This window comes from Macrobrachium rosenbergii, chromosome 41 (genome assembly GCF_040412425.1).
Source record: "Macrobrachium rosenbergii isolate ZJJX-2024 chromosome 41, ASM4041242v1, whole genome shotgun sequence".
Lineage (NCBI taxonomy): Eukaryota > Metazoa > Arthropoda > Malacostraca > Decapoda > Palaemonidae > Macrobrachium > Macrobrachium rosenbergii.
The window spans coordinates 37294229-37319792 of NC_089781.1; the positions used below are offsets into that span (position 1 = coordinate 37294229).

A 25564-nucleotide genomic window follows, 5' to 3' on the forward strand; every position below is an offset into this window, starting at 1 on the left:
AGTTGGTTTGTTCTTTTAGTTTTTTAGTATTCCTTCGGTAAGATCCTGTAAAGGAAGAGTTGCTGTAATAGGCATTATTCCAGTTTTATTGACCCTCATGATGTTTTGCTGAGGGAAAGGTTATAATCGTAGTTGAATGAAATGCGGTAATTGATTGCAAATGGAAAGAGCTTGTTAGGTTGTAGAAACAACTATACTGTAGAGGATTATACTAGTAAGTTGAAGGCTTACATGTCTTTTCTTCCCCATTTAGTAACTGGTTAGGTCCTCAGCTGCTTCTCTTCAATCTGTTACTCCAATTGAGCTTCCCATCAATTTAGGGCATTTTTTATTGTTATCAATATTAGTGTTTTATTTTCTGCGCTACCCTCCTGGGGGTTTCGGGAAGTTCGGATTGTTTCCCGCGGTGGAGGAAGGGTCAATGCCCCCACTTTTTCTTGTCTTGTCCTCGGCATGTCCTGTGTTACTCCCTTGTGGCATGGAGTGATGGAACCAGGACATGTTAGAAAGCAGTTGGGATCTGTGTCCATTGTCTCATTCCTCTGTTTGGTCTGGTAAGGCACCAAGTCCAGCATTAATGGTGTAGGATCGTTCGTGTTTTAAGACTAGTATAAATATCAATTACGTTTTAGTGAGAAGCTTAGACTGTCTTTGGCTTTCCTGTGTAGAGGTTGTATTGTGGATTTTTCAGTTAGAGTGATAATGCACCTTGCAGTTTTGTTACACCAGTAAAATGCGTCTTGTGTAAATTTATCGCTTACCTGTATGCCTATTGCTTGCACTCTTATGACTTGTACGCCTATCGCATGTGTGCCTATCACGTGCATGCCCATGGCTTGTGCGCCTATCACGTGTGCATCTGTGGCTTGTATGCCTCTTGCATGCATGCCTATCACATGCACTCCTATGGCTTGTGCTCCTAGTGTGTGGGCTTCTGTGGCTTGTATGCCTCACATGTGCACACCTATGACTTGTGCTCCTATCGCGTGCACACCTATGGCTTGTGCACCTATCACTTGCGCGCCTGTGGCTTGTATGCATATGGCTTGTGCATTTATGACTTGCACTCGTTTCGCCTGAGTGCCTTTAGTTTGCGCTCAAACGACTGTGTGCTTATTGCCTGTACACCTATCACTTGTGTGCTTTTTGCTTGTGCTTATGCCAACTGAGCACTTATCATGTGTGTTCCTGTTGCCTGTGCATGTGTCCCCTCCGCTATCATTTCGGCTTCATTTAAGTAAGCAGATGGTAGCTGTTAGTAGTCTCAACATTTTGTTTCGGAGATATTAACTCTTTTTCCACTTGTGGGAGATTCAGTCAGTAAACGGTTACTGTTTCATTTTTTCGATTCCCTTGTGGTTTAAGAACGTTCTCATTATTGTAAGATTTTCCTGATCAGAATGTAGAACATTTGGTTGAGCCAACAGGTTTCCAACCAAATCATTCTTCCTTTTAAGCCAGAGCAAGTGGTTTTGTTGGCGGTGATTAAAGAGGAGTTTTTAAACCTCGGTGGAATCTTATTAGGAGTTAGTTCAGTGCAATCAACTGTTACTGTTCCGCTATCGAGCATGGTAGTCTTTGCCTTTGGCGTATGTTCGGTAGCTAAGACTCATCCTGCCTTTTTGTGGTAGGAGGATAATTGATTGTGCTTCTGTTGATTAGTGAATTAGGTGTCTGATATACAACCAGTATGTAAGTGGTTGCAATTTCTTTTTTGAAGAGGTTAATTGCTTTCTGTAAGGAGAGGTCATCGTATAATTTTTTTGGAAATAGAACTTTCTTTTGAGCTGTGGCTTGTGTATGCGGTTTATGTAAAGGGAGCTTCTCAAGATATTTCTTCTTGCTGCCATATATTGGAGAAAGAGAACTACTTCATAATCTAAGGGTCTCTTTCCAAATATGGGGGTAGCAGTAGGGAAGGACTTGTCCCTGTGCAGGTTTTGGAATTTGAAGTTAAAAGATATTCTCACTGTTCAGGGTTTACTTGCAGAGAAGTTTCGCTTTTATTTGCTGCATTTATCACTGTTGATCACTTCTAAAAGGTTGTCAGTCCTTATAGGAGTTTTTTTTTAGCAAAGCAGAGGTCATCTCATCAAGGTCATATGATTTTGGGGAAGTTTTTTGACCTGGCAAGAATCAAGCTTGGGTTCTTTCCTGTTACCTGAACATGGGTCATCAGTGGTCTATTATCAGATTCGATGTTGGTTTAAGCTCTCATGGGAAGAAGGATCCAGTCCTTAGATTCCTCAGTGTAGGTCTGGAGTGTGATCATGGGAGATCTCGAATTTTGGGAGTTTTACTGGTTTTGCTCTACTCAACATCCACACCACCTGAAGTTCCTCTGATTGCTAAAAATTCAGGATTATAGGTGTAACTGACCTCCACCAAAACCAGTAAAACTCCCGAAATTCGAGATCTCCCATGATCACACCCCAGACCTACACTGAGGAATCTAAGGACTGGATCCTTCTTCCCATGAGAGCTTAAACCAACATCGAATCTGATATTTACTTATGACATCATTAGATATTTTTTATCCAACTAGATGTTTATGTCATTATTGTTTACTCCTTTTACTCAGAATAGGAAAGACCCTTCTTTTGACAGATGCAGGGAAGATTGTGGCATTTCCTTGGGTGGTTCTGGATAGAAACAGAGTGCTAAGGGACCAACTAAATATGAGGCATAGTATTCTGCCTACAGAATGGCTCTGAGTTTTTAACTGTCAGTTTCTTTAAGAACTAATAAATCTGAATGTATGCATATTTGTCACTGTGAACAAAAAGTTACCAGTTACCAATATTTAACTTCCACTTACAGGCCTTCTGACTGATTTGGCGGGCATTTTCAGCGATATTAAGTTGGTTATGAAACCTTACATCTCTCATATTATGATTTGAGGAGAGATTCTTATTAGAGGATCCAAGGAATATAGGATGTTCCTAGTAATACCTTGGTGTTTTAGGAGGAATGATTTTGGGTTCTGTTGCCTCTTTAGTATATATATATATATATATATATATCCTTAGAACACATTCTTAAGAAAGTTCTAAAATTTCCACTTGCTAAAGTTTTCCAAGTTTCCACATGATTCAGATGTTCATATTGACACCATAACCATCTTGTGCTAGAGTGAGGTTTGTCTGGTGTGGACTGAGGATGTATCCTCAAGTTGGCAAGAGGTTTAACTACTTATGTTTCCAGAGGCAGTGGTTAGTTTCTCTCTGTTGGAGTAAGGCCTAGAGGTATTTCCTGAGCATGCACCTCTATAGGCAACTTCATTAAGTTCTGAGTTTCCTAGTTACTCTAAATGCTATCAGCTCCAGCTATTAGAGTTTTTAGGTCTTTGCCTTACTATGTTGTAGGTAATCCTATACTAGACATTGCATACAACCTGAACCACAGGAGGTCTTTAGATCGAGTGTAATTAATGTGCCTGGTACACCATAACTTATTTTGGGAACCTTGATGGATTTAGTTTTTGTCTCCAAAGCTGTTTGAGTCTTTAGTAAAAGCCTTTTGAAGCAATTAAACCCTCTCTTGGTAGCCCTAAGACCTGTGATATGGTAAGAGAATTAAAAGTGTTGCAGAATGCTGACTTTTGCATTGAAGATACTAGTCTTTTGGGCCTGACTTAGGTTCAGAACAAAATATCGATATTGAGGCTTTTCCCTTCTGACAGTTCTTAAATGCAGTCTGGACCTTATTTAAGGGATTAGGTTTGGTAGGTTACTTAGCCTAGCCTAAGTAGTTGAGTTCTTAGCCTGGGTATTCTTGGCTAAGGACAGATGAAGAAATATCTCGTGTTCCTCAAGAACTTGTTGGGATTAGGTTGGCTGGCTTACTTAGTGTAGCCTAAGTAGTTGAGTTCTTAGCCTAGCCTACCTAGTTCAAACCTGGCTTTATCAAACCAGCTCTTCAATATCCTGGAGCCTGTTCTTCAGGACTGTGACTTCTTAAAAAAGATGATTTTCCTGTTCTTCAAGAGTTTGGGATGGGGTTAGGTTAGGTTGGGTACAATTCCTATCTTAGCCTACCCTTATCTTTCCTAGCCTAACCTTACTGTTTTGCATCTCAATATCCTAGTTCTTCACGTGCCTTCAAACGTTAAATTTAGTCTTTAAGTTTTACATAACGTTGCTTAGGAATGACACGATGGTGGTTCTGTAGTCAAGAAAACGAGGGGTGCATGCCCTATCACCATAGGACAACTTCTCTTTTAAGTAGCAAACTGAACCTTATGTCACCATAGGGGATTTCCTCATAGGAAGTCTCCTCTGTTGACGATGCACATTCCATAGACAGTACTGGGACATCTGTTTCGACAGTGTGAGTCCGCTGACAGTGCACAAATTGACATTAGAGTCTTAGCACGTATCTGCATAGATCATCTTATCATAGGACATCCACTAGGGTTATCTTATCATCTTCTCTGTATACAGTGCTGATGAATGGGGTTGCAGTAGCATGCTCAACACAGATGTCAATCAGACACATTCCTGGATGAGGGATGTATGCCAGACAAGTTCCTCACTGGAGTCTATGTCCATGTACGGGTACAGGAGTTCGACTTCTTTGGCAACTTGAAGTGATTGACCATGCCTACTTTAACTTATCAGTTTCTACTGCCAGTTTGGTTTTAATACCAATAACGGTATACAAGAGCACTCGTCTTTAGTGGACTGATCTCCTCCTTAATATTCAAGAAGAACTTTTATGTTCATGGAATTTTGAACGATGGTTCTTAGCTAAAGCTTCCAGTTTTGATGAGATCTTACTGATAAGGACGGTGGAATTGATGGAGATACTGATCTGTTTCTTTTCTAGTTGCTTTCTTCTTTACTGAGATAGGTGAGAAGATAAGACCTATCAGATGTTGGACCTATAGAATACATGATACCTTAGTTTCTTGTCTGAACAGTTATATCTATCAACTAATCTGGAGACTAAGTTCTAAAACATATTTTCACTCAAGGAATGGTGTCTGGAGCCCCTTTCCTTGGTCCTCGTGCTGTTACATTACTCCTGTGAGGAGTGGGTAATGTAGGCAGTAATTGCTGCTTACAATCCTCAGTATAATAACAATATGAACATGGTCCCCAAAGGTCCTTATGTCCTTCCATGTCAGGTCCAATACAGTAGTAGTACTCAGACAGACAAGTACTTTCAGTATGATGACCAACAAGGAATCAAAAGCGAGAAGGATGAAATGTCAGCACTTTTTCGATGAAATCATGGGATATCTCGGCTTCCGGTTCTTGCTCAACCTCAAAAAAAGATTGATTACCTCTTTCTTCTCGCAATTTCCTGTTGTTGGCTCTGTTCTGATCAGCTTAGTCTACACATTCGAAGGTGTGACTTCTGTGTTACCCCCATAATCTAGTCATTCTACCCAAAGCTAACAACTAGTTTGTTAGCTTCGAGCTGCCCGAGAAACGATGGCAAGGGGGATCCTTTCTCTAGCTAGGGAACCGATCAACCGAACATACAGTGAAACTCCCTACTGGACATCAGTATATTTTGGGTAGGATCTCTAGAAGGCAAAGTCATCCATATGTCTGTCACATTCAGAAAGGACATGTAGTTCGAGTACTAGGATAGAATGTATTTATGGAATTCACATCCATATCTTCTTACCTTGGAGTGTTGACCATAGGCAAAGGGATCATTTCTCTGCCTAGGGGAATGACCTTACGAATGTACCCTGCAATTTCCTGGTGGTCATCAGTACGTTTGAGGCAACATCTCTAGGGCCCACAGTCATCCATCGACCTATGGCATTCAGGAAGAACCTGTTGATCTGGTACTTGATAGAATGTAATTGTGCAGTTTACATCCTTATCATTTTACCTTGGATTATTGCTCATTGGTCCTTGGACTCCTTTTCCTTGGATCCTTGTTGGATGCTCAGTAAGTCATGTAGTTTACCCAGCTCTTAAGGACAGGTTTCATCTCGCCAAAGGTGTGCTGCTACAGGGGGAAAGTGTGGGCAGGACTGGCTTCCTACCTTCCTTCTGTATTCCGTCCTCTTCCAGTGGACATAGGAAGAGTGAACAATCTGTCACAAGCTGGACTGGCATGCATGCAGGTGATCTGCATGAATGAGTTTCCTGTCTATAGTCCAGTTTTGTTTGGATTAATAGCAAGGAGAGAGAAGGACTGACTATGGGCAAGCCAGTTGTTTGTTTTTAGCTACATAGTCTTCATCATTGTGGGTTTGTCTGTACCTTTCGAATCAGAGGTTTTCGTTTTCATCCTTTCCTTTTATTCGAAGTGCCCAGAAGTCTGGCAGTTGAACATCACACATGTTTAACAGATCAGAGGTATGGTATCCTTCCTTTGCTCTTTCTTGACCAGGAAGAGAATACCAGGGGAGCCGAACAACCAGTCAATTTAGAGAATTACATGGAATCCTCCCTCCAATAGTAAGTCTCCATATGTGAAGACCGAGGGGTTTTATTCATGTAGGAACAAATGACAAATTTTCAATCAATTTGTATTTCTCCTAACATACAAACCAGAGGTCTTTAAATAAAAGGCCCGCCTCTTACCACGCCTCATTCTTTTCTCTGGGCCAAAATGTAAACTGAAGAGATTGAATGCATACTGGTTGGGTGGGCAGTACTCCCACCCCTACCTTCGGTAACTGTTACCATAACCACCTGGAAAAAGTTTAATGGCCGGACTTTCCAGCTTTGCCGAAACTTATCCTTGTGTAAAGACCTCAGGTTTTTATGTTAGGAAAAATAAATTAAATAAAATTTTGTCATTTTTATGCCATAGTAAACCCTCCATATTCGCATTCTCATGTTTCTTGGACTCACCGATTCACTGGATTTTCTGTGGAACATATCTATAAATTATTCGCCGAAAATTTGGGAATTTGCATACTTTTTTGTCAGGAAATATTCACTTCAGAGAAGGCGGACACTTTGCTATCCGTGTAGACACCCCGGGATTACGTGTGTAATCAACGGATAGGTTTGCTGAAAGCAAATGGGTGTTACAGACTAATACACACATAAACAAAGCCACTCCAACATCTTCTAAAAAAAAAAAAAACTTAACAGACACCTCACACGTCTTGAACTGTTGACCTAACCGCCCAGTTCTCCTCGCTGCTGGGAGAAAGGGAGCTGGGTATTTGGTACAATACATGTACAATTCGTTACCGGGGTCTAAGCGATGTCAGGCAGGGCAGCCGATCGAGGCTACGGCCTACCCCACCGCCAAATCAAAGTCCTTCGAAAGAAGGCATCGTGCTTACCCCATATAAAAATGGGGAAAAAAAGCACGTTAAAATGAAGAATAAAACTAAGATTCACTAATTAGTGTATTTTTATGTTATTTTCATGACTAAATACATTTTTTTATGATAAAAAAAAATGATTTATTAATTTTCAAATAATAATAATTATAATTATAATGATAATACTATAAGATTAAATAATACGTAACTCAAGGAGAGGGAGAAACTGGTTTTCTCCCCTCCATTCAGGATGGATCCTGACCTCATTGAAGCGAAGGTAGATGCTCCGAATTAATACTATTGAAATATTGAAATTATATTGAAGTACTATTGAAATTATATTAAAATGATATGTACTGTAAGTGTTTCAGGATGATAGCATAACTACTTTTATAGGGTACATTTTATGATAAAATAACGATTTACGGTATGTACTAATTTTCAAATATTAATACAGTATTAAGTTTAATAAGATTAAATACATAATAACATTAAGTAAAAATAATAACTCTCTCTCTCTCTCTCTCTCTCTCTCTCTCTCTCTCTCTCTCTCTCTCTCTCTCTCTCATTAGATGAGAGAATTTTTCCGACATGTAATATGTACGTACTGTATGTTTCTTTTGTATAATAAATAAATGATTTACCTGGTAAGTACTAATTTTCAAATATTAAGATTAATAATAAGGTTAAATAATAATAATAATATATAATGTAATATTTTCCATGCATTTGTGTAGTAAATTTTTAACATTTTAAACAAACAAATAGTGATTCCCAGTCTTTTTATCCTCACCTTGAAAAAGGAGGGGAGGAGGGTAAATGTCAATTTACTTGACAGTTTGACATATTGGTTGGAGGGGAAGGAGTTTTGCCCTCAGAAGCTTCAAGATTTCACTCTTTTGATATTGTAAGGCATTATCTCTCTCTCTCTCTCTCTCTCTCTCTCTCTCTCTCTCTCTCTCTTAGGAAAAGATACTGCTTGTGTGTGTATGTTTCATAGTGTTTTAAAAATATGTCATAAAGGTATTACATCTTTGGAAGACAAAAAACATAAAAATTTTTTTGTTGTCAGAGAGATTAAAGAGCTCTCTCTCTCTCTCTCTCTCTCTCTCTCTCTCTCTCTCTCTCTCTCTCTCTCTCTCTCTCTCTCTCTCTCTCTCTCTCTCTCTCTCTCTCTCAGCCAGTCTTGTTGAATATAAGTCGAAGTAGTAACTCTCTCTCTGTTTTGGCTGGAAGGCTTAGAAGTACGTATGTATATATTTTTAAGGGTACTAATGTTTAAGATGACTTTGAAATTATATACAGGCAGTCCCCGGTTATCGGCAGGGTTCCGTTTCTGAGGGTGTGATGATAACCGAAAATCGGCAATTTCGCGATTTTTGGGGGTTATCAGCGCCTCTGTTAGGTATGTATCAGTGCCAGTACCCAATTATCGGCGCCGATAAGCAGAAATCGGCGATTTTCAGTGCCGAAAATTGCTGATTTTCGTTGCTAGACAAGCCCCATAAAACCGGATCGCTGTTAACCGAGCCCGCCGTTAACTGGGGACTGCCTGTTTTAATAATATAGTTTCAAAGATTAATACAGTAATAGGATAATAATTTAAGGTATAATTGACGTAGGATGTTACTTAAAGTATATATTTGGTATTTGAAATTTCAAGATAGGCCTTTTTAGAGGGTGGGGTAGCAAGTATTTGCAGATTTTAACTGTTCAAGGGGGGCTCTGGAACTCATCCCCCGCGAATACGGGGCATTTACCGTATAGGGTAATTAGAGTGTACTCAAATAGAGTAAGCTTCTCAGAGACAATATTAATCATTTTATGTTTAAGGAGGAGTGAACGCTGCCATGCCTAAATGCTTTACCCCCCCTTTTATGTTAGTTGGTCAGATTAACACACTGCCCCCTTTTCTGTTAGTTGGTCAAATTAACACACAAACTCATCCTGAGTTATTACCTTTGTTGGAGGTAATCATTCATTATGAAAATTTTAGTGGATGAACTGTCACTGAGATAAGTATAATGGAAGTGGCTCAACAATAAGTTGGCTGTAGACAGAGGGCTGTGGGTATCCCCTATTATGGACTTGTTTGAGACTAAGGGGAGACTTCCTTTTGCCAGTTTTTTGTCCACCATTGCAAGGTCCTCATGCTTGGGCAGGGACACCATGCTGTTCCTTGGGTAGGTCTAGATGGTGTCTTCACTGGAGGGGTGGGTAGAGCCCTTGGCTAGCATGCTGTTGGCCCAGCGTGCGACTCTCCGACTGGCCAATGAAGAATTAGAGGAATTTATTTCTGGTGATAGAAATTCATTTCTCGTCATAATGTGGTTCGGATTCCACAATAAGCTGTGGGTCCCGTTGCTAGGTAACCAATTGGTTCCTAGCCACGTAAAATAAATCTAATCCTTCAGGCCAGCCCTAAGAGAGCTTTTAATCAGCTCAGTGGTCTGGTTAAACTAAGATATACTTAAAACTTTAGATGGTAATGCCTTTCCTACTCTTGCTAGGTTTCAGGAAATCATCAGCGTATTAGGCAACTTTGTAAATTGTCTCTTGGCGTTGATTACCCCAGGTGACCAGCGAAGGCAGGGTTTCCAGTGTCTTTCATTGGTGGACTCAAGCAACCAAGAGATGAAAGGTTTCATCGCAGTCCCACAAGCTACAGATGGCTGCCTGGTGTGGTCCATGGTTCAGGTGAGCTCAAGATGGGATCTCACAGTAATGCTATTATCAGTGCTGGGAGAGAATCTGCTAATCAATTCTGCCAACACCAGGGGTCAGGGTGTAAGTCAAAGTCCCACATTAGGGTTTTTAACCCCCTCGACGTGGGACCACCTTGACGTGGTGAGGGGGCTCTTGAACCCCAGGAATTTGTTCCTGGGTTTGAGTCAAAGAGTCCCATATATCATTAAAGTATATATTTGTCTGGATTCATTTTTGTGGAATTTTCCACTTTTGCTAAAATTTATTGGACCTGTTAAATAGGAAAAGATATCATAGTTGGGATTGGGTTTATATCCGTAGCTAAATTGTGGTAGGACTATCAACTGCCCGATAATCTTTGGACCTGAGAGCTATCAGATTGATAGCTCAAAGGCAGAATTATTCTTTAGGGCTAGACCACGGGTTCCAGGGGGGTCTGGTTCTGGGGATAGGACTTGGCATTCTATCCAGTTTGCCCATAACATGATTAGGGCGGGGATGATTTTATCCTTGTAATACTCTCAGTCCTAGCAAGTGGGTTTGGCTTACACTTGGGCCACTCTAATCATGTTGTGCCATCCCTTGTGGGTATGGTAGGGATGCAGACATTTGGGAGTCAGTTCTCACGTGTGTCATTGGTGGAAGAATAAACTCCATGAATGGCCAATGATATCTTTTTAAGGTTTTCAGGTTTATTTTTTTTATTGACTTTAATCTTTGTGAATAATTGCTTTAAAGGTTTGAGTACCTCTGGGTACTTTGATGGTACCGACTCAGCGCAGTTGACAACCGCTGGAACGTCCTCTGACAACCTTTCTTTAGAAGAATTTAAAAAAACTGTATTGTAATTACACTGGAACCATATGCTCCAGTACAAAACAGATCCAAAAGAAGTAAATGTCATCTTGTCCCAACCCTGACTCACTTCGACTCTCTTTGGGAGTGGAAGTTGGTCAAGGTTTCTAACCATGGAAACAGAACAACAAATTTCTGCCCTAAAGTTGGAAAACTTATTTAAAAGACATCCAACGACAGAAATGCCATTCAGACAAATAAACATAAAGATGTGGCTCATAGAAACTATAACAAGAATTCAATCTGAAGACTATTTATTCATGAAAATTATTGATGATGTGAATGTAAAAGTAAAGAAGCATGACACTATGAACAGCATTCATGGTGCCATTGTACTTCCTGAAAATAATGACCAACCAGTCGATAAGAATATGTTGTTGAAATGAGATATCCCAAGTCCAAGATTGTGAGGTATATATTATACCAAGTAAACAGAATAATAAAGTATTAAGAATTGCAAAAATAAAATTTGAAGGTCAACATCTACCTCAAAAAATAAAAATTTTGGGCCAAAATAGGGAACTGAGACCTTACGTTCCAAAACCACTGCAATGTCAAAATTGTGGTAAGTATGGGCAGGCACACGAAGAACAACTGTCAAAATGAATCTATGTGTGCTTATTGTAGTTCTGATAAACATACGACTCAGTGGAAGTGTAGTGAGTCAAAGTGTGTAAACTGTGGGCAAGATCATCACTCGAGGTCCAAAGAATGTACATACTATATATACAATACAGAATTGAAAGAACAGGTTAGTTAGTTAGTTATAAATGATTTGTTTAACCAGACCTCTGAACTCTTTTAGGGTTCTTCTCGGGCTGGGATGAAAGAACAGGGATGTGTATAAAAGAGGCTAAGTTGGAATTCAAAGTGAGAGGAATTCAAGATCCGTCTAAGAAACATACATATTCTTCAATAACGAGAGCAAATAATGAAACAAAAATGCAAATGCAGTAGAAGTAAAAGAGCACAGAAGAGTAAATCTCAAGAAGAAATTAAAGCTTTAGAAATGAAAACTAAAATGGTAAAGAATAAAGAAACGGGTGCAAATGAGATGGATAATATTATATCCAGTTCATTTGAAATATTAATGCAAATAGGAATGCAGGAGGATGCTGGTACAGTAGTAACAGAGGAAAGTCATGATGGACTGGAAATTAAAGATTAAAAAAGACCTTTGGAGAGAACACCACCCAAAACGAAGAAACCAATTGTTATTAGAGAAACATTGGATAAACCAAAGACAAAGGATAGGAAGAAAGAACAAAAACAAAAATAAGCTAAGATTATACCTTTGTCTCCTAAAATAATAGTAAAACCTATGGAAGCATATATGCAAAACATCAAAACAGTAGAAGAGGTCAAGGGAGAGGAGATTACACAGTCTCCAATAATTGGTACAAGAACAAATGAAATAAGAAATATACATAACAAATGTGGATTTAATGCAGTTATAACAAAAACATAACAAAAGATGGTTTAACAAACATTATAAGAATTTTTATGAAACATAGAAAAGGGAAACCACTGATTTGAGCACCCATGACAAAGGTTGTACGTGCATTGAGCAGTTGATATATTATAAAGAAAAACAAGTAAATGTGTGAGTAAATTATTAGAAAAAATCCAAGTTGATAATACAAAATAAAAGCAAAACTTGACTGATATAATACTTTCAATAGCAATATTATACAATGGAACGTAAATGGCCTACAGACCAGATTACACCTAGGAGAAATACAACAGTTGTTGAAAGAATATGAGCCAATGATATTATGTTTACATGTAACCCCCTCGATATGGGACCACCTTGATGTGGTGAGGGGGCTCTTGAACCCCAGGAACCTGTTCCCAGGTTTGAGTCCAAGAGTCCCATATGCCATTATTACTGGATTAATTTTTGTGGAATTTTCCACTTTCACTGAAATTTATTGGACCTGATAAATAGGAAAAGACGTCATAGCAGGGAATGGGTTTATATCCGAAGCTAAATAGTGAGACTGTGGTAGGACCATCAACTGCCCGATAATGTTCAGACCTAAGAGTTACCAGATTGATAGCTCAGAGGCGGAAGTATTCGTTAGGGCTGGACCACGGATTCCAGGGGTGTCTGGCTCTAGGGATAGGACTCTGCATTCTATCCAGTTTGCCCGTGATATGATTAGGATGGGGACGATTTTATCCTTGAAGTACTCTCAGTCCTAGCAAGTGGGTTTGGCTTACACTTGGGCTACCCTAATCATGTTGTGCCATCCCCTGTTGGGTAGGGTAGGGGGCGGACATTTGAGAGTCAGTTCTCACTTGTGCCATTGGCGGAAGAATAAACTCCATGAAAGGCTGATGATATCTTTTTAAGGTTTTCAGGTTTATTTATTTTATTTTTTTTATATACTCTACCTTGATCCTTATACTAAGTAGTGGTAAAGATTTAAGTACCCCTGGTCCCTTTGATGGTAGCGACTCGGCACAGTTGACAAATGCTGGAACCTCTTCTGTTAACCTCTCCCTGAAAAAACCAGAAAAAACACTTAATGTAATTACACTGGAACCTTATACTCCAGTACAAAACAAACCCAAAAGAAGTAAATATCGTCTTGACCCAACCTTGACTCACTTCGACTCCCTCTTTGGGAGTGGAAGTTGGTCAAGGTTTCTAACTTTGGAAACGGAATGGAAAATTTTGGCCCTAAAGTTAGAAAACTACCTATTAAACAGACATTCAATGACTAAAATGTCGTTTAGACAAATAAGAGAAAATACGTGACTTATAGAAGACACAACAAAGAGTCAGTCTGAGGACTATATGTCTATAACAACAGTAGATAATATAAAAGTAAAAATTAAAAAATATGACACTATGAACAGCATTCAGGGTACCATTGTGTTCCCTGAGAACAGTGACGAACCAATCGTAAAGAATATTCTCTTGGACTCTCTTAAAAAAAGATATCCCAGAGTCCAAAGTTGTGAGGTGTATAATATACAGAGTAAACAAAATAAATAATAAAATGTTAAAAATCATGAAAATAAAATTTGAGGGTCAAGATCTCCCCCCAAAAATAAAAGCTTTAGGTCAAAACAGAGAAATAAGGCCCTATGTCCCAAACCCACTACAGTGTCAAAACTGTAGTAAATATGGGCATGCAAAAAAATGTTGTCAAAACGAACCTGTATGTGCATATTGGGGATCTGAAGAACATGCCACACAATGGAATTGCAGTGAACCAAAATGTATAAACTGTGGGCAGAATCATCATGCAAGATCCAAAGAATGCATCTATTACATGTACAACACAGAAATGAAAATGCTACAAGAAAGAACAGGAATGTCTATTAGAGAGGCTAAATTAGAATTGAAAGTGAGAGGAATTCAAGATCCTGCTAAGAAACTTACATATGCCTTGACAACAAGAACTAATAATGAATCAAAAATACATACAGATAGAAGTAACAAACTGCAGTCAAATAAATCTCATGAAGAAAATATTGTTTTACAGCAGACAAACTTAAAGAAGTACTTAATAATGCCAAGGAACCTACATTAATAGTAGGTGATTTTAATGCCCACAACCCAATGTGGGACTGTAATTGTACAGACTCAAATAGAGCAGGAATTAAAATAGAAGAATTCTTAGATTCATATGACATGTGCTGTATAAATGATAATGAAATCAGCACATATATTTCTAAAACACACGGAACATTTTCAGCAATTGACTTAACACTATGTACAACAAACGTAGACAGATTGTATTGGAATACAATTGACGACTTGCACACGAGTGATCATTTCCCAATTATTAATTTCATTATTACAAAATAATCCCACCAAGCATGTCCCTCAATATAACATTTGTAAAGCAGATTGGGAGCAATACGAATTCAACACTAGGAATATCCTGCCATTTGAATATTTAAAAGACCATAATGAAACTAATAAATTTCCTGTTGATTTCATTGCAGATGCTGCTGATAAAGCAATACCAAAATCCAGATCTCATCCAACAAAACACAAAGTCCCATGGTGGTCTGAAAAACTAAAAGAATTGATAAAAATAAAACACCAAATTGGAAGACGATTAGATAATTTGAATAGAAAATTCAGTAAAATAAACAAAACATTACCGATATTAGAAGGAACTTTATAAAAGCTGACTATATTATTATTAGAAATTGATACATTAAAACCTCTGTATAACAAAGTATCTGCAAAATTTAAAAGAGAAGTAATTCAAGGATAAATCATTTCATGGAGAAAATATGTATCAGATCCCTCTCATAATACTCCCTTACAAAAAATATGGGAAAAATTCAGTAAAATAAATGGTACCCATGTTAAACCACCTAGACGTGCCATAATAAAAGATGGGAAAAGAATACTTGATCCTAAAGAAATATAAGTAATATAATAGGTGAAAATTTAGCAAAAGTAAGTAGCGACAAAAATTTAGATGAGCATTTCCACACAAGGAAAAATAATATAGAATTAATAACAATAAATTTTGAAGCAATAGAAGATATATATTATAATAGAACATTTAATATGGAAGAGCTGAAATTTGCTCTATTGAACAGCAGTAAAACTGCCCCTGGAGGTGACAGTACTTGTTTTGAAATGAGCTGCCGTTTAGAACCTTTGGCAAAGACTTACTTATTAGAGTTTAATAACCACTTATGGCTTCGAAATTTATTTCCTGATGAGTGTCGTAAAGCTATAATTATTCTTATCCCCAAACCTGGAAAGGATCCCAGTAATGTAAACAATTACAGAACAATTTCTTTAACGAGTTGTTTATGCAAATTACTAGAGTAAATGGTAAATGCTCGACTAACATGGCACATTCAAGAAAATAAAATTTTGACTCCCACTCAGTTCGGGTCACAATGGAACAGATTCTCTGTCTAACTTAGAAGACCACATGTGAAGAGGATTTGAACAAAAACAAGACCACACACGAAGAGGATTTGAACGAAAACAAATTACTATAGCCATCTTTTTTGACATCCGAAAGGCATATGATGCTACACGGAGATATGCAATACTAAAAGTGTTACATAAAAACAGCATCCGTGGACATTTACCTAGTTTTATCCAAAACTTTTAGACAAATAGCACTTTTCAAGTGAGGATTGACGATGTATTGTCAAGCACATTCCCACTTGAAAATGGTGTTCCACAAGGAAGCGTCCATAGTGGCACACTGTTTACTTTAGCAATAAATGATATCAGTAATAATCTACCTATTGGAATTAAAAGTAACTTGTATATGGATGATTTTGCCATATATTATTCAGCATCTTGCATAAAACATGCAGAACAAATCAATCAAACTATAATAAAGATAGATGAATGGGCCTCATCTGTAGGCTTCAAATTTTCTATACAAAAGACTCAAGCAGTAATGTTTTATAAAAACAAAAAGTGAAAAAAAAGTAAACAAATAGATATAAAAATCAGAAATCATTCCATACCAAACAGCAAAATTTTTGGGATTAGTATTCGATACTCAATTGAACTGGAAAGCCCACATAACATACATGAAATCAAAATGTAAAAGAGCATTAAACCTAATTAAAAAACTGTCGAACACTACTTGGGGAGCCGATAGACATACCCTTACTGTACTGTATAAAGCAACAGTACTGTCTATCATTGATTATGGAAGTGAAATATATGGCTCGGCATCAGACGCAACTCTGAAAACATTGGAACCAGTTCATAATGAAGGCCTTAGAATATGTTCAAGAGTTTTTCGATCATCACCAACATCTTCTTTACAGTTGAATGTGGTGAAAATGTGGTGAACTACCTCTCTGTCTCCATAGAGAGCTAGTAACAATAAAGAGTTCTATGAGAATTCAGACAAATGATTCTCCAACCAGAAAATGATCAGGATTAAGAGATGTGTTTATAAAAAATCATCCACCTCCTTTCCCAATCAGAGCTAGAAGATTGTTTGAGTCGCTAAATATAAATAATGTATACAAATACCTTTAATATTAAAATTACCCCCTCCTTGGACAATGAATAAAATGAGAATTTGTACACACTTAAAATATTTATCAAAAAGTTATTCATATACTCCAGAACACCATAGACAACATACAGTATAGAACATATAATCTGAAAATGTCCACCTTGCGCAATATACACCAACAGATCCAAGTCACAATACAGATTGGGATATGCTGCAGTATCCCAAGACAAAGCGTATCAGTTCTCTTTACCAAATTATGCCTCAGTATTTACAGCTGAGTTATGTGCAATAGCATCAGCCATAAAAATAATTAAAGAAACCTCATGTAATAATTTTATGATATAGCGACTCCAGAAGCACTGTAGAACCCATTCAAAGCTATAATCAAAAATAATTTTGTACAACAAATTAAGTTTTCACTCCATAAATTGTATAATAATGGAAAAAATATTGAAATATGCTGGATCCCTGCCCATGTAGGCATTAAAGGAATTGAAGAGGCTGATAAAGCAGCTAAAGAATCAGTCCACATGACAAGAGCAGATGTGAACATCCCTATTAGTGACTCTATAAGATATATAAAAACAATCATTTTAAGTAAATGGCAAAATATATGGAATGAAGAACCTGAAAATAATAAATTAAAACAGATAAAATCCAGTGTTGGAAAATGGAGTTCGTCATATCAGAGAGAAGAGACACACACAAGTAATTCTGACGTGTCTTCGAATAGGCCATACTTGCTTGACACATGGACACTTAATGAACAGTCCATGTGTCCCTCCTCCCAAATGCCCAGATTGCAAAGTGTTGATAACTGTGAAACATGTATTATGTGAATGTCCAAAATATAACTTGCACCGATTATCAAATTTTGGAAATAAAACAATAAAAGAAATTTTATCAGAATCTTCAACATTCTCAGTAATACCCATTTTACCGTTCATGAGGAGCTGTGATTTAATTGATAAAATATAAAAAAGTAAATAATAAAAATACAAAAACCTAATGAATTTTAAAAAACTAAATTTTAAAATTTTGCCTAATTATTTTGAATTTTAATATACCTGTTTAGTTAACTAAATTTTTAAATTTTGCTTAATTATTTTGAATTTTAATATACCTTTTTAGTTGAGTATATATGGAAACATGAGTATAAATGTATTTATTGTATGATTGTGTACCAGTATGAGAGCGTATGCCTTTGTGCAACTTTTAATTTCATTTTCATTCATTCATCACCATATTAAATGACCTATTTGGTCCCAGTTCTAGGCTTCTAGAGTAGATCTGTCATTTCATCCAAATCCTTTTGGCCAGCCCTGTGAGAGCTGAGAGTCAGCTCAGTGGTCTGGTTAAACTTTTTCAATAATAATAATAATAATAACAATAATACAACAACATGTCAACAAAATTGTCAGCAGTAGGTAAATACACCTTAGCATCAACATCATGAGAGGAAGAAGGAAATTTAGGTACAGCCATATATGTACATCACAAAGTAGTTTATGACAAAGTACCTGTAAACATTACTGACTTGCAAATATCAGGTATTAAAATCCAAATAAAAAATGATAATTATGTAATTTATGATTTATACAACCAACCTAATGAAAATTATGACATTGATGAACTTATAGAATTACTTAACAGTGCCAAAGAACCTATATTAACCCTTAAACACCTACTGGACGTATCATACATCGACTAAAATTGTCTGTTGGGTGCCAAGTGGACGTACCGTACGTCGACTACAAAAAATTTCAACCTTTGGTCAACTTTGACTCGACCGAAATGGTCGAAAAACGCAATTGTAAGCTAAAACTCTTACATTCTAGTAATATTCAATCATTTACCTTCATTTTGCAACAAATTGGAAGTCTCTAGCACAATATTTCGATTTATGGTGAATTTTTGAAAAAACTTTTTCCTTACGTCCGCGCGGTAACTCGGCCGAAAATTTCAGAAATTCTTTCATCATTGTGTCGTAATTTTTGCACTGTTTTATATTAGCCGTTACATAAAGTTTTATATATGAAAATGTGCTCAATTTCATGTAAAATACAACTAAATACAACCCATGGTTTTAGCTTTTATCAGTTTGGAAATATTTTCATATAAATCTCGATAACTGCCAAAATTTCAACCTTCGGTCAACTTTCACTCGACCGAAATGGTAAAAAAACGCAATTGTAGGCTAAAACTCTTACATTCTAGTAATATTCAATCATTTACCTTCATTTTGCAACAAATTGGAAGTCTCTAGCACAATATTTCGATTTATGATGAATTTTTGAAAAATTTTTCCTTACGTCCGCGCCAGAAATTCTTTCATCACGTTGTCGTAATGTTTGCACCATTTTATATTAGTCGTTACATAAAGTTTTATATATGGAAATGTGTGCAATTTCATGTAGAATACAACAGAAAATAACTCATGGTTGTAGCTTTTATCGGTTTTGAAATATTTTCATATAAATCACGATAACTGCCAAAATTTCAACCTTCGGTCAACTTTAACTCGACCAAAATGGTAAGAAAACGCAATTATAAGCTAAAACTCTTACATTCTAGTAATATTCAATCATTTACCTTTATTTTGCAATAAATTAGAAGTCTCTAGCACAATATTTCAATTTATGGTGAATCTTTGAAAAAAACATTTTCCTTACGTCTGCACGCGGTAACTCGGCCGAACATCTCAGAAATTCTTTCGTCACGTTGTCGTAATGTTTTCACTGTTTTATATTAGTCGTTACATAAAGTTTTATATATGAAAATGTGTGCAATTTCATGTAGAATACAACAGAAAATAACTCATGGTTGTAGCTTTTATCAGTTTTGAAATATTTTCATATAAATTACGTTAAATAGAAAAAAATTCGACCGGTCAACTGTAACTCGACCGAAATGGTCGAAAACTGCAATTGTAAGCTAAAACACTTACAGTCTAGTAATATTCAATCAATTAGCTTAATTTTTCAACAAACAGGAAGTCCTTAGCACAATATTTCGATTTATGGTGAATTTTTGAAAAACATTTTTTTACGTCCCGGCGTATTTAATTCATGCATCATATTGTGATAATATTTTATCTGTGTTGCTTTGATCGTTTTACAATTTGTTATATACCAAAATCATCGCAATTTAGTGTACAATACAAAGAAAAAAATAATCCGTTAGCTTTAACCGTTTTGCTCACAGCGATTTGTATAAAATTATATATGAAAATTTTTTTGCGCTGTCATATATTTCAATATTTATATATGATAATGATATTTTTTTCATTTCTGATGGTTGCATACTAAACTTCAGGCAATGACAAAAAAAAGAGCCAAAAATGAACTCTTAATCTTAAAAACTAAGCATGCTGTGATTTTTTGAAAAAAACTTTTTTTCCGCTTCGGCGCTAACTCCCGAACGCCGCTGGCATACGGGAGACGTTTTTGTAAATAGAGGCTCGGCGTTTAAGGGTTAATGGTAGGTGATTTTAATGCTCACAACCCAATATGGGGCTATAATTGTTCAAACTCAAATAGAGCAAGAAGTAGAAGAATTTATGGATTCAAATGACATTTGCTGTATAAATGATAAGTCAGCACATATTATTCAAAAACACATGGAACACTTTCCCCAGTAAACTTAACTCTGTGTGCCTCCAGTATAGTAGACAGATTAGATTAGAATACAGTCGATGACTTGCACACCAGTGATCATTTCCCACATCACTATAACATTTATAAAGCAGATTGGGAGTGATATGAACTGCACACTAGGAATGTCCCACCATTTGAAAATTTAAAAGACCATAATGAAACTAATTAATTTGACATAGGAAAAACCTATTTTTGGTAGTCGCTGTTTAGTCCTCAAGGAGTTAACCTTCCATGGTCTACCAGAGCTCCATAGTGACCAAACTAATATCAAAGAATTCTCTTCTAGTTGGTCTTTTTGCCCAGATGTTGTGTCGTAATGATTAACATTATAACACGTGATGGAGTATATAATGGCCTCAAAGATAAGAGGGCACTTTCCCTTATCTTGAGCGAAGCTGAACCCAGTTTTTCCAACGTCAAAGAACCTGCAAGAAAGAGAAGTGATGATTGCACATGCGCGTCCACCCTCTTGTTTACAACTGGGCTGATAAAGACCAGGGAGCCATTACTTCCTGTTGGTCAGTGCAGGATGATCCCTTGCCCAAATCCCATAGTCACTTGTTTCGTCCTCAAGGAACTTTACAGAGAAATTGACAGGTGACAAAAAAGGCTTGGGCTCTCAATTTTTAATCCCAACACCCCAAAGGAAAAAACATTTCAGGGTTGGGGTCAAGCCACAAATTTCAAGTCCCATTCTTTATTCCAAATACTCTTCAGGTTTTGATACCAATGAACAAGAAACTATTCACGAACTTATTTTTTAGGATGTAGTGGCTTACCTGAGCAAGCTGGGTTTGGTTGCATTACTGTCACCCCTCTCCCAGCGATAGTTAGCTTACTCACCATCAGTAAGACCCCTGGTTTTCTGCTGTAGCACCTAGGGGTTAGGACTAACTATGCCACCTACTGATACACAGTTTAGTTGAATTTGTTCGAGCGTGTGGCATTAATCTCTCTGATGGCTCCTCTGTACATTCAGAGACTTCTTCTAAAGAGACATTTCAGAAGAAGGCCAACGACATACTTACTTTCCTAATATCGTGTGGCCTATGTGGATTTGCCTTTTTAATGAGTGACACTACAATCATTCTCAGCCCATGTAGGGAGAGTGGTTAGTTTGTGCTAGGGTGTGAGAAAATAGCACCTTCTGGGATGTTTGCCATGACTTCTAGGGAAACCTTAAGTGCTCGAACCATGCATAATGTCTGCTGAATTGAGTTTTCTTATAAGAATAGATTTCCTTTTTAAAGGATCCTCATTCTTGGCCAGGAATGATAGGCCAGGGGACAATAATAATTGACAGTCAGCTGCTTGCGTGATGTATAGTCCCCATCTAAGAGAGCCCAGTTCACTAACACGAGCTCCTGAGGCTAATGAAATCAAGAAGATCGCCTTTTGTAGCATGTGTGTTGTGGTTGTATTGGGTCCATTGAATTGAGGGGTTGATATAAGTCTAAGTACCTTGTTCAAGGACCAAGTAATTGGATGCCTTTCGGGAGCAGGCCTTTATAGAGCAAAAGACTGCAGAAGGGAAGTGACAACTTCTATACTGGAGTCAATCCCGAATCCATAAAGCAAGGGTTCCATTAATGCTGCTTTGTATACCATGGTGTTGTAACTGCAAGGCCTTTTTCTTCAAAAAGGTACATAAGAAAATTAAAGAGTGTTCCTATAGAAGTCTCAACTGGGCTCTCAGCGGATATAATGTAACCATATCTTTCATACGGACTGGTATTGCCGGATAGATGATGTCTGTAATTTTTGCACTAGATACCTAGCTATGTTGGGTGAGTAATTTTCATGATAGATATTTAAAAAATCCATACATGAAGGTCTCGGCTCAGAAAGGAGGATGCGTAAACGACTTCAATTGCTCAATTTTTTCTGGGAACACTTATTGCCATTATGTGGGCTATTTATAGAAAATTTATTCAGCTTTCCATTGCAATTTTCACTTTTTTCTTAGCCTTATTCATTACCGAGTAATTACGAAAAATGTAAGCGTAAATATGAGCACTCGAGAACCCAGTCGAGCCGTGCAGTTTGTCCTAGGGTTTACAAGTGCATGAATAATTTTTTGTATGCCTGTTTGTGCATCTGTAAACAACTTCAATGTGCATGTATTATATATCATTCGAATGGCCATTTCTTGTACTTTATCGTGCTGAACAGCAAAATGTAAAAATATTGTTTCTATAAAAAATATCATTAGCGAACAATTGATTTTACATGAAAAAACAAAACTTACGTCTTTGAGCTTCAGTTGCTCAATTATTTACTGGGAACATATATATATAAGAAATTTATTCAGCTTTCCATCACAGTTTTAACTTCTTTCTAGCATTATTTATTAACAAGTAATTACGAAAAATGTCAGCATATATATGTACGGGTTGAACGCCGTAGTTCAGCCGGAATTTATGCATGCATAGATAATTTTTTATATGACTGTTTGTGCATCTGTAAATAACTTCAATGTGCATGTATTATATATCATTCGAACAGGCATTCTTTGTACTTTATCATGCTGAAAAAGAAAAAAGATTGTCCGTAGTCTAACGACAATTTCTCAGTTTTATTCCAACAATTCATGTATCTTTCTTTTGTGCATTTTATAGGAAATTTATTCAGCTTTCTAATGCCACCTTTATTTTTTTTCTATCTTTATCTCTTACTTGGGTACGATACGAAACGTCAGCATAAGTAGGTTGGAAATTCTGGTAGTTGCACTCCATAAAAAATTTGCATTTTTTAATCGGTAACAGCTAATTAGCAAACACATTTATAGCAAAATGATTGCTTCACGTGAAAGTTCAAACATTTCCACTCAATTGACGTATAAAATAAGCTCCTCAAACATAATTATTATATTTTTCATGATTACTTCGAAAAAATATCTACGATTTTCCTGAAAAATTTCACGTTCATCACATCTTTTATATTATTTCTAAGCCTTGCAAAGATTTTCTGATTACTTTAGGAAAAAATTTAATCATTTGCTAACATCATAAAACAAACCAGAAGCCTATATCAGGTATAGTTTGGACATATCGATTTTTACAAAGAAACTTCTCGGCGCGAGCCCCACTTTTCCCTCCACGGCATAAGTCGCGTACCGGGTAGCGCTAAGGAACCCCCGTAAGTGTAAGAGGGTTAATTTCCTTTTTGGAATCATGCTTCGTGCTCCTTATATAATGCTGTTCTGTGGCAAGGACATCTTTGATGTTACTCAGTTTCCTTATGGAATTGATCAAATTCCACAAACTGTGTATCCCTTTTGGGGGAGCTTGAACAGTCTAACCGAGCTTCAACAGTTTAACTTTATCTGTCTCTTAATCAGGGGGCAGGAGTCTTGGGTAAGTTATTATACTCCTCTGAAAATGTTGTTATTTCAGTCGGAGTTGGGTGGATCCTATTATACCTTTTGGGGGAAAGAGCCTACTCAGCATCGATAGCTGCATGGGGAATAGAATTCCTTCTGGAAGGTTTCTCCCATGGCTAGCTAAAATTTGTGTCCCAGATCCTTCTAGGTTCAGCAGGTCCATTTCAGCGGCAATGTCCGCTTAATATTCTTAAGTAAGAATGTCAACCCCGTGTAAAATTCCTCTACTTCCTCCGTGTGGTTAACCTGGTACTGAGGTTTTGAGCCAAACATAGATCTTGTTCTGAGACAAGGTTAAATATCTGCTGCCAGGGTTCAGCCAGAAAGATATATTCTACCCCTTCTTCACCCCTACTGAACCCTAGGACCCATCGAGGCAGCTTGAAAAGCGCTGTCTCATCCTTAAAACTTCCTGCCAGGAGCATACTACAAATCTCACATATCTGGCAACCAAGCAAATTTTTCTTGTTTTTTAAGAGGACTATGCTTATGGCAAAAAGTGAGCTGAGCAATTTTCTACGGAACACTGGAGCTGAGGTCCTGCCTAATGGTGGCCCTGTAGTGATATAAAACAAGGTTGTTTTAGAAGCTAGTTAGTATTAATTGTTTTTAATGAGGGACGCTTCTGTAGTTCCTCATATAGTTTCCATATTTCAGGTTAATTTGATTACAAGTGTGTAGGCAGTCCCGGGTTATTGGCGGGGTTCTGTTCTGATGGCGTGACGATAAGCAAAAATCGGCAATAACCGAAAATCAGTGATTTTCAGGGCTTTTTTGGCGATTTTTGGCACTTATTGGAAATCACCAAATTTCAGTTATCTGCTCCTCAGTTAGGTATGTATCGGCACCAATAAGCGGAAATCGGTAGATATCAGCGCCGAAAATTGCCGATTTTCACAGCTAGACAAGCGTCGAAAAACCGGATCACCAATAACCAAGCCTGCTGATAACTGGGGACTGCCTGTAGTTGTAATACACTTATTTAAATGTCTATGTTATTAAACCCTCTAAGGTTTAGGTTAGTTTTCATACCTGTATATGGCTGTAGTACTTATATACTGTTAGTCCATTTGCAATAAAATTTTTAATTATAACTGGCATACCATTCAGACTAAGTGCTGTGAACTAATTAAACTAACCCAAGCTACTGTTTTATATGGTTTAGGTTAACGCTTCTAATGTAATCTACGTTAAGCTAAGAATAGAGGATTTCTCAGACGGTTCTTGCTTAACCTATTCTAGGATACTGCCTATTGTAGGCTTATTTAAAACTTAGGATATAAACTATACAGAAAATAACCCTCTTATAATCTGGTTTTCTGTTTCATGTAGCCAAGACTACCCTTTCATCTGATATTCAGCCATCACTGTTTTAGGGTAATAGTAGGATATTCCATAAAAAGAGATTCCTACTTAATCTGCTTAGACTACTAACTGTTTTAGGTTTATATCACCTCTAAGGATATAGGCTACGTAAGACCCTACTAGTATGTAGCCTTACAGATATGTTACAGAGTCGTAAAAAACTAGGTTATTTTATTGAGCCTAGGATACTGTTTTTTATATATAATCCTAGGCTTATTTGTTCTTTCATAGCCTAGTACAGGGTATTGCCTAATCCAGATTATTATAGGTCACGCTTAAATGTATAGGCTATATAAAAACAGAAACTTAATAATATGTAATCTTATAGTTAGGCTACTATTTTTTGTTTAACCCAGGTTGTTATTTATATCCA

The 25564-nt window shown here is 37.1% G+C and overlaps 1 protein-coding gene across 6 annotated transcripts in view; it reads left to right on the plus strand.

Annotated features, from left to right (window-relative positions):
* Positions 1 to 25564, plus strand: part of Pgant7 (N-acetylgalactosaminyltransferase 7) — a 184764-nt gene that overhangs the window by 29790 nt on the left and 129410 nt on the right. The window lies entirely within an intron of this gene.